At 38.4% G+C, this 17,741-nt stretch overlaps 1 pseudogene; it reads left to right on the top strand.

The window, feature by feature from the left end:
- Positions 1-17,741, top strand: part of LOC124858494 — an 82,339-nt pseudogene that overhangs the window by 2,467 nt on the left and 62,131 nt on the right.

Genomic DNA, 17,741 nt, shown 5'->3' with positions numbered 1-17,741 from the left:
GCGGATTTCCCTCACGGCCCGGAAAAGAAGGCCAGGACCGCATCGCGTGCCTTCCTGTGTGTATGTCCAGGTAGCGAGCCACTCAAGAAACCGAACAGGCCTTTGTCGTACGGTTCAGCCTGGCCAGCTAAAAGCCCTTCCCCACAGCTGCGGAGGTTAGCTGCAAGCTAACCCTTTGTTTACCCACACGTGGATGTTTTCCTCAACGCCCAGGACAACTCCTCGTCAGCACGGTTCACGTAAGAGGTAGTGTTTGGGCAGAGAAGATCAGTTTAGGGTTAAATAATCAAAATAATGTTTGTTTAATGATGTTTGTTTTTGTTTGTGTTAAGAAACTCAGCTAAGGATGTGTTCTGTGTTTGAGTTTTTAAAGTTAAGACAAACTTTATTTAAAGGGTGGTTTTTAAACACACAAGATCGGCCATAACGTGCTGTCCACACTTATGCTTTTCAACCCTTGTATTAGTGCTATTTTGAAGATTTGATTCTGGTAACCAGCTATAAGCTTCTTTTGTTAGCTCCAACCGCTAACGGCTTAAAATACGTGCTCGCCCACTTTATGGGTAAGCTGAAAATCTTTTACCTAGAAAGGTTGTTAGTTTCCAATCTAGGAAATAATATGTCCCTAAATATTATTTTACTACACGTGATATCTAATTAAACACCATTAAGACCGATTTATCCAAAAGGTTTGGTTCTTTTTCAAATCAATATTTCCTCAAATAATATTTTAATAAATAAAGGCTCCTAATTGAACACTGTTGAGAATTAGTCATCAGAAGGTTGGTTTTATTCAGCAAATCATTCTTTAAAATTTTATTTTATTGAAATGTTTTATCTGATCTTGCACAGGTTCCCAGCGGAACTGGAAGGAGAGACAAAGAAGCATCTCTTTGCTGGCAAACAGACATAACTCTCCAAACTGGATTCAAGAGTGTCATACGATCATGCGATCATATGCACTAAGTTAAGTAGGAATGAATTGCTGTTTGTGTATCTGGTATTTATTTATGAACGGGGTAATTAAGGTACAAACGTGGCTTGACTTTTCTTTCTGAGGTCTACAGAAGCAAACTGTGTACCAGAGAGTTCCCAGCAGAGACCCTGCCTCTACAACACTGAGTGGAGCAGTTTTCCCTGTCTGAAGGAAGGACAAAGGTACCGCAACACAGCACGCCTGCTCTGCGTGCAGTTCTGCCCAGGGCGGCAGAATGAGCTGCCCCTTTCCCACAGCTACAGAGGTTAGCTGGAAGTTAACCCTTTGTTCACCGTGAATGCTTTCCTGAACTTCGTCACCTCGGACAACTTCTCCTCAGCACGGGAGGTAGTGTTTGGGCAGATACGATTAGTTTAGAGTTAAATAATCTAAATTTTCATTTAATGGCATTTGTTTTGTTTGTGTTGAGAAACTCCGCTACAGTAAGTGCTAGTCTTCTAGCACTTAGCTAAGGATGTGTTCTGTCTTTTTTTTTAAAGTTAAGACAAACTTTATTTAAAGGGTGGTTTTTAAACACAGACTGGCCATAACGCGCTGTCCACGCTTATGCATTTCAACCTATTTTTTAGTGTTATTTTAAAGGTATACCAATTATTGCTTCCATTATTAGTTCCAAGACTAACTTAACTTCATTTCCAGATTCTTCAAGATAATCATTGGTTCTCAAAGATACAGTAAATAACATTGCATGGTAATGTTGCATCACTTTTTTGGTCATGGTTTTCAACCATCTTTGATTCACTTGTTTATATTGTACATAACCCATTAGTCTGCCTTATTCTTTAATTTTGCTTCGTAGTTTAGTTGGGTTGTTTTAGCATAGTAAAGAGTTTGTTGATTGAAATATGTTTGATTTTGAGTTGACTTATTTTTGTTAATAAGAGCTTGGCTCATCCCTTTCAATTTTGTCCTAATATCACCGCCTTATTGGGCTGGTATTCACAGGACAACTCTTCACAGACAGTAATATTATTTAATAAAATATCAAAGTATTAATATTAAATATTAAATAATATATTTATAGGGCTGCACGGTGGCACAGTTGGCAGCACTGTTGCCTTGCAGCAAAAAGGTCCTGGATTTGACTCCCGGCCGGGGGTCTTTCTGCATGGAGTTTGCATGTTCTCCCCGTGTATGCGTGGGTTCTCTCAGAGTACTCTGGCTTCCTCCCACAGCCCAAAAACATGACTGTTAATTGATCTCACTAAATTGCCCTTAGGTGTGTGAATAAATGTGTGCATGGTTGTTTGTGTGTTGTCCTGCAATGGAACTGGCGACTTGTCCAGGGTGTACCTCGCCTCCCACCTGCTGGAGGTAGGCACCAGCTTTTTTGTTTGTTTTTCAATTAAATTGTACAGGATGTGTCTCATTATATGTTGAAAATAAATGTATCAGGTCCATCACAGAAGCTTTCATTTTTAAAGCGATGTAAAATTTTTAAGAGCACTGCCTATCTCTTATTTTTGAGTTTGCTTACTCACTTTAACAAAGGAGAAAGCTAAAGTGGCAAACTTTGTTCTTGTTACTTCAGTGTTTTTCTAACGTTGCCAAACAGCAACCAGAACCAATGTCATATAATTGTTTTTCTTGTCTGCCATAATATCTGCACACCTTAAACTAACAAGACACTGTTTAGCTTGTTGTTTTATTGTGCCAAACACCACAGAAATTACATTGACCTCTATTTAAATTCTAGAAACTCCTTTCCCATGAAAGTCGACAATATGTTCAATTCGGTTTTCAGTTTTGTACAAAAAAAGATTCCTAACTGATTTTAAGTTTGTTGTTTCTTTAAAAATCCTGCGTGTTTTCAAGGCCTTTGCCTAATCTTTGCTATTCTCTGATTTTTTGTTTCACAGAAGATAAATAAACAGCTCTAAAGCTTAGCACAAAGGTGCAAAGTGTGGCAGAGAAGCTGAGGAGAAAAAAGAGGGTTGGGGAGTAAAACAGTTCTTGAAATAAGCTGTGCTAATGAGCCGGCAAGAGATTTACATAGCCTGATGACTAAGGATTCTGGGTAATTACCCGCATGCAACCTCAAGGTTTAATCTGTGATGAGAACAGGTCTGGTGACAATGGCAGCCTATCAATCCCTGCCCAGAAAGGTTAACAGGAATGCAGGCAGCACTGCTTTAACATGAGCTGTCTCTTGGCTATTACAGTGCTGCTGGCGATCACAAGTGACCTTATGAAATAAATATTTCCTTATTACACATAGATCTCTAGAGCAGACAGCTTTAATTCAGCTCTACCCCACCTTTGTTAGCATAGTTCATAATAAATTAAAAGTGCAATCAACACCTGCAGAAATTTTATATTCCTACTCCAACTGTGTTTAACTTTTTACAAGGGGAATCTCTGCAATCTGTAAAAGAATACTTGAATTGCTTAAAGTAGTAGACATTCAAAGGCAATGTGGTTACTGTGCACGCAATATTAAACGTCTGAAAGCAATGAACCTAAAGATGGAACAGTATCAGAACTAATCATGCTGTTCTGAAAGATTTATAGTTTTATATTTGTTGGAAAAATATTGACAATATCCAATGCACATACACTGTAAGGCTACCGAAAAGCTATTTTACCTCAAAGGCAAAATATGCGCTTGACTTTCAATCCAGTATATGACATTACTAAAACCATCCAAGGACTTGACTTCATTTTGAGTGAAAGCATGTCAGATTTGATTGACTGCAATGATGTAATGCTTGTCCTGGGTGCTAAACAGCGGTCATAAAAATAGGTTGACAGCTGGAGCTGATACTTTATCAGACTTATACAAACGGGCTTATCTGCGGTGCTTCATCCTTGATTGTATTGAAATTTCCATCAGAGGATAGAGAGAACTGAGGCTTTGCAGCATCTAAAAGCATGCTAGTGCTGGCTGAGAAACTTAACATGTAATTAGCTTGAAAAACACACATGCATGAAGATGTTTGTTGTTTTTTAGCACTGTTCAAACTAAACCCAAGCCATATTGTTTGCGTTTAACCATTTATTGAATGGAAATGAATACCAATACATCTTTTCTGTACCTGCTTAATCCTGTTCAGGGTGGGTGGTGGGGTGGGGCGGATTGGATAGGCTTGAGGAAATTCCAGCAGCCAGTAGGCTAGAGGCGGCATACACCACAGAAAACTCAACAGTCCAACAAGTGACCACCACAAACACATGCAGGACAGTGATAGAAAATAATCATAATTCACAGAAAAATAGGCTTTAAAACATCAGTCTATGTGTAATTAATCTATACAATGTGTTTTACTTAGTGGATTGAGTTAATGAAATAAATGAACTTAGTTATATCCTAATTTATAGAATTTGACTTTATGTAACAAAGTATTGTAGATTCAGATTTGAGGCTATTTGTCAAAAACCTAAAGCTTGGTCATGCAGCAAGACAATGACCCCAAACCCAGCAGCGAATCAACGACAGGATGGCTGAAAAAGAAAATAATCACGGTGTGCCAGTAGCCCAAATACAGTTTAGACCTAAACCTGATTGAAATGCTTAGGATAGCTATGCATAAAAAAGAGCCAGCAAAAAAGCAATAGAGGGCTGAAAATGTCCATTCTATTAACACTGAAAAATTTGAGTTAAAAAACCAAAACCAATACAAATGAATAAAAGACCACTAAAAATAAATTAAATTTCTGGTGAGAAACAAAAGCATCCACACATGGGTATTACATCAGCACATGTTTAGAACATCATTACCCAACATTTTGAAGGAGTTTTGCCTTGTTTAAAGTTCAGATACTCAGTTTGGTGTAGGTCGGCAACGAACGATTATTTTGCTAATCGATTAATCTGTCCACTATTTTTTTGATTAATCAATTAATAATCAAAAAGCAAAAGGTGATTAACAGTAGATTTTCTGTAGAATTTGAACCAGGTGAAGCTGAAGCTATGCCACTTGAGGAATTCTGGATAGAGCATGTTTACAGACAAAGAAGGTTTTTCATCTTAAATGCAAAATTTATATATTTTTTGCACAATTGTGGCCTAATTATTGCTCTGAGTGGGTTGTTTCTTAAGCAAATGGCATGTTATACAGGTCCTTCTCAAAATATTAATGAAAATTTAACATTCATATATTTTAGATTCATTGCACACTAACTGAAATATTTCAGGTCTTTTATTGTCTTAATACGGATGATTTTGGCATGCAGCTCATGAAAACCCAAAATTCCTATCTCACAAAATTAGCATATCATTAAAAGGGTCTCTAAACGAGCTATTAAACTAATCATCTGAATCAACGAGTTAACTCTAAACACCTGCAAAAGATTCCTGAGGCCTTTAAAACTCCCAGCCTGGTTCATCACTCAAAACCCCAATCATGGGTAAGACTGCCGACCTGACTGCTGTCCAGAAGGCCAGTATTGACACCCTCAAGCAAGAGGGTAAGACACAGAAAGAAATTTCTGAATGAATAGGCTGTTCCCAGAGTGCTGTATCAAGGCACCTCAGTGGGAAGTCTGTGGGAAGGAAAAAGTGTGGCAGAAAATGCTGCACAACGAGAAGAGGTGACCGGACCCTGAGGAAGATTGTGGAGAAGGGCCGATTCCAGACCTTGGGGGACCTGCGGAAGCAGTGGACTGAGTCTGGAGTAGAAACATCCAGAGCCACCGTGCACAGGCATGTGCAGGAAATGGGCTACAGGTACCGCATTCCCCAGGTCAAGCCACTTTTGAACCAGAAACAGCGGCAGAAGCGCCTGACCTGGGCTACAGAGAAGCAGCACTGGTCAGCAGTTGCTCAGTGGTCCAAAGTACTTTTTTTGGATGAAAGCAAATTCTGCATGTCATTCGGAAATCAAGGCACCAGAGTCTGGAGGAAGACTGGGGAGAAGGAAATGCCAAAATGCCAGAAGTCCAGTGTCAAGTACCCACAGTCAGTGATGGTCTGGGGTGCCGTGTCAGCTGCTGGTGTTGGTCCACTGTGTTTTATCAAGGGCAGGGTCAATGCAGCTAGCTATCAGGAGATTTTGGAGCACTTCATGCTTCCAGCTGCTGAAAAGCTTTATGGAGATGAAGATTTCATTTTTCAGCACGACCTGGCACCTGCTCACAGTGCTAAAACCACTGGTAAATGGTTTACTGACCATGGTATCACTGTGCTCAATTGGCCTGCCAACTCTCCTGACCTGAACCCCATAGAGAATCTGTGGGATATTGTGAAGAGAACGTTGAGAGACTCAAGACCCAACACTCTGGATGAGCTAAAGGCCGCTATCGAAGCATCCTGGGCCTCCATAAGACCTCAGCAGTGCCACAGGCTGATTGCCTCCATGCCACGCCGCATTGAAGCAGTCATTTCTGCAAAAGGATTCCCGACCAAGTATTGAGTGCATAACTGTACATGATTATTTGAAGGTTGATGTTTTTTGTATTAAAAACACTTTTCTTTTATTGGTCGGATGAAATATGCTAATTTTGTGAGATAGGAATTTTGGGTTTTCATGAGCTGTATGCCACAATCATCCGTATTAAGACAATAAAAGACCTGAAATATTTCAGTTAGTGTGCAATGAATCTAAAATATATGAATGTTCAATTTTCATCATGACATTATGGAAAATAATGAACTTTATCACAATATGCTAATATTTTGAGAAGGACCTGTAGATTCTGTATGCCCTACTTAATGATTATTGGATTAATAAATTAGTTGATGATCATTTCAATAACGAAATCAATCACAAAATTCAATCACGATTAATTGTTTCAGCAATTAGTGTCCTTAGTATGTTCCTAGTGGTCAAATGTCAAGGAATATCATGGTAGGACTGAAAGAGCTGTCTGATTAGGCGTTTAGCTTCCACACGTCTCAGGTGTTCAAGGGGGAAACTTTTGCTCTCTCAGAAAAACATGAAGGCCAGAATGAAGTTTGCCAGAGAGAAAGTAGGCAAAGACCAGGACTTCTGTAACAATATTATTTAGAACAGAAGAGTCCAAATCCTATTATTTGGACACAATACCAGAGGCCAGATTTGGCATACCCCAAATATATCATTCCAATGAAAGAACCTCATACCAACAGTGAAGCATAGAGCTATCAGGGTTTGGGAAAGGACATGGCCAGCTCACCACCATAGTGTCCACCATGAATTGTATCAGAGGGCCCGTAAAGAAAATCTGAGACTATCTGTAAAAACATTCAAACTAAATCTAAAGTGGATCCTGCAACATGACAATGAACCAAAACATACCAGTGAATTCACCAATGACTGACTCAGAACTAAGAAATGGATAGTTCTGAACTAAAGAGTCTCATTGTGTATGATCTATACCAAAAATGTACACACTCCCAAAGGTTGAAAATGGCGTATGCCAAATAAAATTCAGACTTATAAAACCTTGTGCAGGCACACCAGCAAGCAACTTCCCCTTTATAAACCACAACTACACCCCAAGGCGTACAAGGTTACACCTGCTGTTCTGCCCTCTACATGCCCACATTCAACCATTATTGGTCAATGCAGAGCACCTTATGAATGTCAAAGTGTATTTAACTGAACCAGCTGATCGATGTTATTTCATGGTTAACAATGGCAACCCAGGAGAAAAGAGCAAAGAAACATAATTTCACCTGAGGCAGATGTATTGGTGAGTAAGGTGAAGAATTGACAAAATACTTTGGTAGCCACAGTAATAGTGTGACAAATAAAAGAAGTTATTGTCAGTAAGTGTTATTGCCTCACACCTTTTCGCAATTTATGTGTTAATCTGTGGGACACATCACCCAGGTGATCATCGTGGAGAGGAATGTGATGATGAGAAATCTTTGATGAGATGTTGGGCAGACTTTGATTTAAGATTTAAGTTGGCTTATAGGCCTTTTATTTATCTGGATGGTCTTTATGTAATGGTATGGCTCAAGCATACATTGCGGTTTTGAATGCTTATGATGGCATTGTTATTTGTAGTTAAATTGAATGTCTGAGAAGAATCATAATGCAGTATGGCTTCAATACCCCACTTCACCATCTGCATCGCCAGTTTCTCCTGTCTCCAAAACGAGCGTATGCATGGGTCAGAGTTGGCGTGAGGGGCCTCACATTATCCCGTCAAGTTTGTTTTTTATAGATAACCTTTGCATGGAAAGTGACGTATGCCAGTTTCAGGCCCTATCTTGTGCATAGCCTACATTTATAAATCAGACCTCAGATCTTTATCCTTTCAAGATAATTTGGACTAAGTAAAAACATTTTTTTTTGTTTTGACTTTGTGCCTTTCACAGACACAGAGTCACTAAGCTATGAACAAGAGTCACAAAACGTTAAAAACGATGAGTTAAAGGTTTATTGTGACATCTTTGTGTCCTGTGCTACAGTTAAAATAAATTTAACTTCGCCACACACTTTTCCAACAACTCCTTGATCTGTCCAATCAGAAGGACTAAGACAAACTCAAACTCTGTTTCTGTGTGTCCACCAATCAATATGAGCCAATCACTCAGAGGTTCTGCTCTTTAAAGTGTTTTTTTTATTTAATGTCAGTCTTCCCAGCACACCAGCTAGCGGTCATATTGCTCTATATTCATTTTAAAATGGTCGTAGAGGTTGGTGTACAGGTACTTGTCACCCAATGACTACCCACTCACCCACAACACTGAATCCAAGTGCAAAACAGATAGACTATTTAATGCAAAAGGCACTGGGCTGTCTGACTGTTCTTGAAAAGTTAGTAGATGATGCTCTTGGGAAATATATTTCATATTCAACATAAAATCCCAAACCTCAGTCTGATTATTTTGTGCATACCTAAAGATTGTTGTATATAAACTTATTCCAGCTTTCTCAGAGGAGATCCAGCAGTTTAGCTGATAGTCCAAAAGGGCACAAATATAGACCAGCAATAGCAATATAAAAACATGCACACCGTTGGGATTCCATGTGAGTGATATGGCTCAACTCCCAGGGGGCCAATTCATAATGGATGGCACCGACCACCAACCACTGCGGGTTGCACTGCAGATATAGTCACAGATTCCTATTCAGCAACATATAGGTATTTCTACACTGAACAAAGATTTATTAAAAAACTTCCAACAAATCCTGTCTGGCAGTCATAACTGCTGAATTTAGTATAAATTTAAATCAGTACACTTTTCAAATAATATTTATTGAGGCTGCATTGTTTTTTTTCTTTTCTTGCTTTACCTTTTTTTAAAATATGTTTGTTTTAAAAAAAAAAAACATGTTTTTGTTTGTTTATTTTATTTTAGGTCCTTTAGGTAGAGCATTTTTATCAAACTCAATTGTTTACCAAATCTTTCTGATTCTGTGTTCTGTTCACCCGACTTAATCCAATGTATTCCACAGAAATACATGATGTTAAGCGGTTCTTCCATAAAAACTCTATAATCTTCATGCTTGGTTAAGAATACCCGAATGTCTCCTATTTCTTTCTATATGCTTATTGACATTCACTGGAAAATGTAAAAAAGGCTACACATTTCAGGCTGTGGTCACTGAAAAACTCTTCCTGCACCGAATTGCACACACGGATTGTTATTAGTGATGACAGCACTCGCCATAGAGATAACAGTTATTGTGGTTGTTCTGCAGTCAGTCTCTGCATCAAACGGGTGATCCAGTATCCTTTTTTATGGATGGGCCTCACGCTATGCCTGTGAGTAAACATTCAATTTCTAAATGACTCTGACTGACGTCTGCCTTTTGTAAAGTTCTGAGTTAAAGGGAAGTAGCATGCCCCATGATGCATTCATGTATTTGGACAAGTTAAAACAAAAGCCCACATGTGAATGCAACTTCCCCATCAGAAACCACATGCATCACTGATTTATTACGCCGAGAAACGAGGAAAATTAATTTTCCAAAGAACAGTTACATCAGCATCTTCTTTATCTTTCACTTCTGCCCTTTGACCTGTCCTGTAAATCTCTACACCTAATACTAACACCCAACAGGGAAGGCAGGTCACTAAGAGATGGAGTAGGGAAGATAAACCAGAAGCTTTTATGGCTTTAGAAAAATCGGCAGTATGGCTCAGAAAGCTTTAAACCTGATTGGAGCATGTCACATTTACTGATCACCAATCTTCCACTCTATTAGTTGCAGTACATAAAGGACATTAATCTAGGCTGTGGAAAAGCAGTAGAAAAGTTGTACATACTGTAGAACAAACATAGCAGGTAAAATCTGAAATGTAACACAATTGAATTGTAGTCTAGTTGTTATTATATTAGTTGATGCAGACAATAAATATTATTAATAAAAATAATCTATCACTGCATTGATCTGGGGATACTGAGACATCTCTGAAGTGTGGCAAAATAATTTCAGATGTTAATCAAATTCTAAGTGTGCCATCTGTCGTCTATGAAATGAAAAGCTATTCCATGTTATTATCGAGAGAGTGGATTGGGACCAAAATGCAGAAGGAGCAAACCAATGAGTTTGATTGAACAAACAAAGAACTGAAAGAACAGGACAGAACATACACTCCTGATCATAATCATAAGACTGGGGAACAAGCTGCAAGGCGATGGATTCAATGTTGCTGGATCGTAAGCAGGTTGTAAGTAGAGCTTTAAAATGTAAAAAGATGAAACAGAAGCAAATGAGAAAAAATAGAATGGACAATTTATTGAGAATGATATTTATACTCACACAGGCATGAGATGATCAAAAGCACCAAGACCATGAGCCAAAAAATCCTGAAACAGAATTAAAAAAGTGAAAAAAGGACTCAGTAGTAAGCATTGCCACTGTTGTTGTTGATTGCTTCAAAAATTAGTTTAGACATGTTTGATGCATATGTTTTAAGTAGGTTGGGGTGAAAGTCATGTGGTGAAGATGGCTTCATGTCGAGCATCAGTAAACACCTTTATCTGGTTTGAGAATATACCTGTGTCTTCATGGAAATGCCATTGGATCATCTGGCTCAGCATATATTAAGTTTTTAAGCCCACTTGATATTTTGAACCATAACCCAAGGAATCTTTTAATTTATTTAAAATGACTGTCATACTGTATCCAACCATAGCAGTGATGGTACATTGCAAGATGCCTTGCTTGTGCAGTTCAATCATCCTGCCAAATTCAAAGACAAAACCTTTTTGCCTTTACCATCATGAGGTCATGACAGTAAATGCCTGACAGAAAATGATCATCAGATTTATACACATATTTTGACATTTTAAGGCAAATTGTCTTAAACTTGTATTAACTTTACACCTCCTATGCAATAGATTCCCAAATGTTTTAAGTGGGATTTATATCAGGACATTATTTGCTTGTTCCAGAAAAATGCTACAAACAGCCAGTTCCAGTGCAGTTTTCCATTACTACTCTATTTGCTTTGTTCTCTTGCTCCTGTTTCTTCCTTTTCTGTTTTGAAGCTCTGTTTACAACTTGGTCCATCAGAAAGAAAAGCAAACATTTTTTACGTTTTGTTTAGAATTTGTTCAAGAGTGTATTGAGGTAATAAGAAGCAGGTGGAAACAATAAAGAAAATCACAGAGGCCAGCCATTGGCCAGGTAAAACCAGACATAACACATTAGAACAGTTATTACCATAATATGACAGGAACTGCCTGGAAATATCATCGATGGGGATTAACAAATCCAATTTAACTATAAAATAGAAACCAGACATTTATTATATATTGGCAGTACACACACACACAGCATTTCCATAGACTTTGTTATAAAGTCTAGAGTCAGTAAAGTAAAAATAGTACAGCAAACAGTCCCTGCAGAATATTTTTGTAAGAAATCTAAATTTCCATAATAACTTTACTTAGGCAGAAATGCATTTGCTTTGAAAAGCTACTTTACTACACAAAGACAGGTAAAAAGGTTGCAGTTTATCTAGTTCTTAGCACAATGTATGACACAATTTAATTGAAAACACAAAAAGGGGAAAACACGGAAGTTGTTCCTTGAGACTGCTGCCTTAAAATTTTCTATTTCTGCCCTTATAACATTATTGCTTATCTGCCTTGAGTTTCAATGAACACAAGGCAAGATGTGCACATTTCAGTTGATTACACTGTAGCACTTCCTGCAAATTCATTTGATATAGTTGCATGCAGAAATTGCTGCATGCTTCATTTTCTGGACATGTTATAAAATTTCATCAGAAGTCATTCATATACAGCACTTCTGCTACAGAAATTATACAAGTGCTCCTTAAATTTTACGACAATGGCTGGAAAAAGAGTTTTACTTAATCTCATGCTACATAATGCAAATGCTCTGTCTGGACTGATAAGGGTTGACTCACCTCGGCATGCTGGATGTTTGAAGGCAGCCTGACCTACTTTCTAAATTTATTTCAGCTACTAATTATTTGACCACTTAGGGGCACTCATATATACTACCAGTCAAAGGTTTGGATGCACCTTTGTCACTTAATGGCTTTTGATTTGTAGATATATATAGTGAAGCAAAACTGTGAAGCAAAAATATATAGAATTATGTAGCAAAAAAAAAAAAAAAGTGAAATAAGGTCTTTTATATTTTAGATTCCTCAAAATAGCCTCTCTTTGCTTTGATTACTACTTAGACACTCATAGCATTCTGTTAAGCTTCAGTTAAATGTACCCTATTCTGACCCAATTAAACTGTATGAATCTAACAATACATGCAATAATATACGTGCACTGTTTAAAACAGGGGCACATCAAAACTGGCAACAATAGTTCAAAGACATTATGGGACTGAATACTTCATAGAATGTATTTTTAATTCAATATGTTTAGACCAACGTAAGACGTATTTTTACACACCTAATCTTAAGTGGCAACACAAGAAACAGTGCAACTGTAACAGGTAATTAAGGACCCAAAATTTCACCCAGACACAACAGATCAGATGCAAAAGTTCATTAAAAGTTCTGGATGGCGATCGACAGGAAACCCCCAGCGGCCGACTCAGGAACCTATGAAGGAAGACAGATGGGTTAGTGGCTGAGCAGAGAACTTAGAATAATATTTTACTCAGAGAAAAAGCCACTAACCTTCTCAGAATCCGTAAGGGAACCAGGAAGCTGATTTTCGGCTCCTCAGAGGGTTGGCGGGGCAACAGGATCAGAGCCGTGACAGCAGATATGGGCAACAGGATCAGAGGGAGAGGCTTGAATGGGGTGTATTTTTTTTAACCCCGTGTACGCTGATACCTCTAAATAGAATACACTACTCCTTCTAATTACCTTCAGAAGTCAATTGCTTATTTATTAAAAATCCCAGGGCACAGAAATGAGTCATATACGAGGAGACAGATTGAGGCAAACGGATCCAGGGATAAGGCAGGGAGAGGTGGTCAGAAGGCAGAAACGAGGTTGATGTCCAGAAAGCAAAAGCCAGTAAGGTATCCGATTTGGGCAAGGCAGGGCAGAGAAATCCAAGAGGCAAAAACGAGACCAGATCAGGCAGGCAGGCAGACAAGGAAGGAACGCTGGACACTACTCACACTGAGGCTTACAATAATCTGGCGCTGTTTGTCTGTTGGGGTGTTGCTTATAAAGCCAGGTGTACAGGTGAAGCAGGTGAGGTCTGATTAGGAGCAGGCTTGGAAGGAGCAGGTGAATGTAATCATCATGGTTAGAGCAGCAGACAGACAGGGATGAAGCAGAGAAACAGCCCACAATCATGACAGCGACAGTATCTTCCTATTTACAAGTTTGTGAAGAGAAGTTGCATAGGTGCACAAAGGGAGCAAAATAGGATTAACAATCATCCCTAAAGGTAGTTTTGAAAGAAGATAATGAATGTATTAATACAGCCTTTAAGATAAAAAAAACTTTGCTAAGACATATGTTGTCAAGTAGACTGTATTTGTTCTTCACATAGACTTTTTGAAAAATAATTTGAAATTCTGACCGTAACAGAGGAATAGCTTGAAGCCGAACACAAGAGTTGAGTTAAAACCTGAAAGACAACAAAAATGCATTGGGCTGTTAAGCTCGAATGGATGAAGTCATCAATATAATGCATTAAAGCCAAAGGTTCAGTTAAGCAAACTAATAACTCATGTATCACACAGTGACATATAACCTAAAAATGGATTACTCTGGCAACCTTGTAGCCTTTGTAAAAGCCTGCCAAACACATCTGATGAATCTTTACAGCATTAGCAGGGGATGCACCTGAGCCAGCCTGCAGGCTAGGAATTCATCCAGAAAACACATTAGGGAACAAATACACACAGCTCATATTTTTGCAGCTCTCAGAATAAGATCAGAGGAACCTTTGTCAAGGTGGGCAACAATTGTTTTCAAGAACTAAATAAACAACCACTGCAATCAACCTTTACACATTGTGTCACTATCCCAAACTTCTAAATATTTTATGAGGAGTTTTGTGATAGACAAGACACAAAAGTAGTAGACGGTTGTGTAAAGGAAGAATGATGATACAAGATTTTGTCTTTTTTTTTTTTTACAAATAAAAATCTCAATAGTGTGACACACATTTATATTCAGCCCCTCCCACACTCCACCTTCTAACCAAATCTAAACAGCTTCCCTGTCCCTGCTAACGAAAACTGAAACACCCCACAGCATAATACTACCACCCCCATATTTCATGGTGGTCATGTCTTGTGTGTTCCTTGGTGTTCCTGCTGCTGTTTGTTCAGAACAGCATTCTTTACAAGTTAAATTACACACAAGGGGATTCTATTAAATAAGCAGCTGACCTTTATTTAGAGGTATCATCGTACATGGGGCTAAAAAAATAAACCACAAGTTTTTATTTTAGTTTATTAAATAATTTCAAAAGAATGTATAATTTCCCCTCACCTTCACAGTAATAAACTACTTTGAGTTGGTCTGTTACACAAAATCCTTTGGCTTTAATAAGACATCTAGGGCATCTAAAAAGGTTGAATACTTTTGTGGGGGACTTTAAGATGAGCATATATAACGTGGCGTAAATAAAACTAACTTGCGTTAATTTGAACTAGATTGTAAAATTAATAAAGACTGGCACTTGAATCTGCAGAGTTAACGTTAAAGTATACCATTGCTGGTCAAGTTTTTTCTCTGATGATGGTTTGTACGGATACATGTCAATAAGAAATGAGAGACTGTTAGTGGTAAATAGACTCGTTCTAACTCAAAAGGCAACATGAATATTCGTCACAAGTCCAAACAGAATAGCAGAATCTTGCTTCTGATAAATGTGAACTGCACACGACAGGGTGACTGTAGTTCAGAGTGTAAATTAGTCTTGCAATCCGAATGTTCTATGTTTGATTTCAGTTTCATCTTGCTACATGTCGTGTGTCCCTGGGCAAGACACTTAACCCTGAATTGTATACTGATCTGTGTATTGCTGTATGAATGTGTGTGTGTGTTTTTGAGTGTGATTGGGTGAATATGGCTCTTCTGTGGCACTTTCAGTAGTCAGTATGACTAGGAAAGCACTGTATAGATTTGACAACATTTACCATCCATGCTTACACATAGACATGCCCAGGCATATCTAACCTAAATACTCAATCTGGTTAGGTTTCTGACCTTAAATGTAGGTGTGATTCGATATAGGGATTAGTGCCCAACTTCCATAAAGAGCTGGCATAACCCAATTGGACCTAAAGGAACATGCAGGTGAAATTTATTTTGCTGCCTGAAGTGGCATTTTTATGTTTTTACCCTAAAGTTTAACATGAATATCACTTTATTTTGAAGATGCAAGAACATTGACTGGAAAAGCTCAACATAAGTACAATCTCTACAGCTTACTTTCAATCATGTGTCTGGTGATAGTTAAACTAATTTGTATGTTTGTGGTCTGTGGGAGGACACAGCGGACCTAGATAAAACCAGCAGAGTATTCAAGCTCTGCAGAGAAACACTTCAGCTGATGTCATTCCAAGTAAAAATAAGAGACAGCATGTTTCCAGTATATTAAGAAGCTAAGTGCTTAGATGCTTGTGGGCTTAAAGCGGTGGTCTGAGGCCATTCAGTGTGATTTATTTGTTCAACTGATGTTCAACAAATTATGCAACCTGGCACCTACCAATGAACAATGATGTCATCGCTTTGTAAGCTTCTAGTAGGTTAATTCACAACATTTGAGTTAAGTGGAGGCACACCTGTATATGTATTTTAGGGCAAAACTTCAAACACACTGTTTCCTTGTGTGACATCAAAGAAAAATCAATAGACATTAGCTAAGATATCAGGAAGGGAACTGAGAACCTCCACAGGTCTAGTACACTTTTGGGTACAATGTCCAGATGCCTGAAAGTGCCATGTTCAAACAATTATGGGAAAACTACGGAAATGCCAAGCAATCATACTGTTTAGGAAGGAGTCAGGTTCGATCTCAGATGACATGTTTTGGGTGCAAAATATATTTTTATCAACCCCAGAACAAAGGAAAAGACTTTGTACAGATACTGCCTATAACTGGTAAAAAAGTGTAGTATAACTCAGGAAACGTCCTGTCCCAACATAGGATGAAAGGGCACTTGTAGGGGAAGAAGCCTACAATTGTAGTTAGGGACAAAGACCTTCCTTTTTGGAAAAAAATGTCCTGTGGTCTGATTAAACTAAAAGTGAATTTTTGCCCAATATGACAATTGTTACATTTGACAGAAAAAATGGGGAGTGTTGCAAACCTGGGAACCCCATCCCAACTGTGACCATCTCAACAAATCAGCCAGGAAGTTAAAGCTTACACAAAAACGGGCATTCATAATGGAGAGTGACCTAAGCATACCACCAAATAAGCTTAATGGAAATAGGAAAAGTTTGTCTGATTTAATGTTAAAAAGGGGCTCGTTCTTTATTGTTCAAATTTCAATTCTTTGCCGGTTTACTGCTTTCCACAGCTTATAAATGAAGCAACTGATTTCATAAACTCTATTTATCAAAAATACTTTCCACAATTAAGCATCAATATTAGTAGCAATTATGAACATTTATAGTGTGTTATTTAGTCATCTTTTCTTTATGTTAAAAGTTGTATTAAAACAATAAAAATGACTACTGACAAAAGTTTGTCAAGTTTATTGCAAATTTTCTAAAGCACAAAAAGTTTTTGATGTGCAGAATTTCTCTCCCTCTCAATCTGCTGTCAATGGAGGTGTCATTTATCAAATTTTCACAAGTGCAGGTAATGGTGCAATTATATAAACTGTGATTGGCAGCCTAAATAACATCATATTTGTGAAGAACCTTTACAAAGGGCGTGTATTTGCATAAGCATCGTGGATTAACGCAACAGCCAAGCAGCTGCTCTCACCGGGTGGCCTGAATGATAACAACTTTCAGTGATTTACCGTAATCAGGGAAAACTTTCAGACTTGAGGTGAAATTTGAGAGTCTGAGAGGTGGAACGTGGTGGTAGAGGGTAAAGGAGTGACACTGATAGGATTTCATCACAGAAAATATAAACTTAATTGGTAATAGACAGTAAGTTTGTCCTGACAGCAATTTCTTTCTAATTTCCATCAAAAGCAGTAATGATGAGTCATTGATTCACATATTGATTCAAGTACAAATATGACATTGTTAATGTAGGATCTCAGCTCCTCTCCTCCTGGTTGGTTCTGGCAGCTCGTTATCAGCAGCTGCAGCTCATTTCCTGATGAGCTCACTGGGCTTCTTAAGGCAGCTGCTGGAACAGGTCATCGCTGGAACATAACTTCAGTTACGTGGCCTACCTGCCCGGCTACCTACCTACCTGCCTGTCTACCTGTCTACCTGCCTATCTGCCTGCCTGCCTGCCTGCCTGCCTGCCTGCCTGCCTGCACCTTGT

The sequence above is a fragment of the Girardinichthys multiradiatus genome, chromosome 21 (assembly GCF_021462225.1).
Source record: "Girardinichthys multiradiatus isolate DD_20200921_A chromosome 21, DD_fGirMul_XY1, whole genome shotgun sequence".
Classification (NCBI taxonomy): domain Eukaryota; kingdom Metazoa; phylum Chordata; class Actinopteri; order Cyprinodontiformes; family Goodeidae; genus Girardinichthys; species Girardinichthys multiradiatus.
This window is presented reverse-complemented; position numbering and strand designations above follow the sequence as displayed.